This window comes from Saccostrea cucullata, unplaced genomic scaffold (assembly GCF_032062105.1).
Source record: "Saccostrea cucullata isolate Sc308-1 unplaced genomic scaffold, CSIRO_AGI_Scuc_v1 ctg2969, whole genome shotgun sequence".
NCBI lineage: Eukaryota > Metazoa > Mollusca > Bivalvia > Ostreida > Ostreidae > Saccostrea > Saccostrea cuccullata.
This window is the reverse complement of record NW_026918001.1, coordinates 111,146-113,043: the sequence shown is the minus strand read 5'-3', so window position 1 is coordinate 113,043 and position 1,898 is coordinate 111,146.

Below are 1,898 nucleotides of genomic sequence, written 5' to 3'. Positions count from 1 at the left end.
CAGGAAACGAGGAACAATGGAATGGAATGTCTGATTCAGCATAAAATTATTTTAAATTAATACCTAATGACCATACATTTCAACAAAGGGAGACAGCTTTAATTTTTGCTTTCATTCAGTTTGATAGCAATTGCAAAGTGAAATGAAACTCCGCATTACTATCTCACAGACACACACACAAAATTTTGGCAGATTTAATTAATACTATACTATTACCTGAAAGAAATGTTTTCTAGGACATTGTTTGAAGTAATAATTTGGTCACATGAAATGATACAATGATACTAATAAAATTTTAATTAAATAATACCTTCAATTGATAAATATATCCCATGGTTTGTGGTTTGATATAATTTTTATCCAACGAGCTGTGTTTTCTATCCCCGAGCCTTGGCGAGGGGATAGAGAACACACAACGAGTTGGATAAAAATCATATCAAATCACAAACAATGGGAGATTCTTTTTATCACATATTTTTGTTCACTATAAATGTGTATTTTGTCGTTATTTCTAATTCAAAGTTCCTTTTCGGTTACTTCGGACCAAATAACGTAATAAATAAAATAACGCTGTATGAAATAGTTCGTACAAATATAAAAGAAAGAAAATATTTCAGCGCTGATCTTTTTTTTAATTCATGAATGAAATATTGTTAAAATACATCAAATAAATTGAAATTTTACAAATTAAGTCATTCTCTCCATCATACACATGTAATTGTTTATTTACATTAAGTCACGCAGCGTAGGAATACATAGTGTTGATACGAATACGATATCACATGAGCTATATCAACAGGATAAAGGGGAAAATATGTGATAAATTATTTAATTTAGTTCCGCAAGGGTACTATATATAATGGTTCAAATTTCTTTGTCAGAATTCTAACTATTCTCTTTTTAAAAAAAAGTGCATATAGCCAACACCCCTCAGCCACGCAATTCTAAATTAAGAGCACCCAACACGATACTGTAATTTTCTTATTTCTCTTTACAGTGATCTAGATTTTCGTTAGTCCACCCGTCTGTACATCTTTCCGTCCGTCTGTCTGTTCGTACGTTCGTACGTCCGTCTATTAAGTATTGGGGTACCCAACTCTTATCTGAAATTCGTATTATCCACTGAATGAAATTAAAGAACACTTTCAAGGAATCTTTGTTAATTTTTGAACCCTCATATATTTTGGCTTCCCATAGAAAAACTTTGACACATGCCAGTCTTTCTGTAACATTGAAGTGTATCCATCTCATCCATGACTCTTCAAATATCACAGAATAAGATTTGATGATACTTCCACAGATTCTTTATTATATAATGTCAGTGTGCACCTTATATTTTACTTTTTTACTGACACTTATTTCGGGTCTGCTAGAGACAAAAAATGGACTATACATTTAAAAATTATATCAAAAATATCAATGTCAAAATTTAATTTTTTATGTGTGAAAAAGTTTTGTCTTTTTAAAAATTTCAATCTGCATCTATGATACAAGCGCTGCCCCACTCTGTAGACATTTATAGATCATAAATTAATTGTATTATTTTGAATCTGAGTTCTGATATTAGATTGTTTCTCCTTCTTGTTTTGTGTTTCACACATACCCAAATTTATTTCTATCAAACCGCCTGTAGGGTCCCAAATATATCATCCTTTTGTCTTTCTCTTTGGATATTGTGTGTACTTTTTTAAAAACATTTTTGACACAATCTTGAAAGCAGGTACTTATCTAAAATTTTTTGGTTTAAGGGGCAGCGACCCTCTGATAAGAGAAATAACTTTCAATGTACAAACTATGAATACTAATCACAGTTTTCTTAATCAGAGTTTCCTAACTGCGACAGCTGAGTAGTCAATTCGATGAAATCTTACATACGATGGGAACAATACTTTCTATTT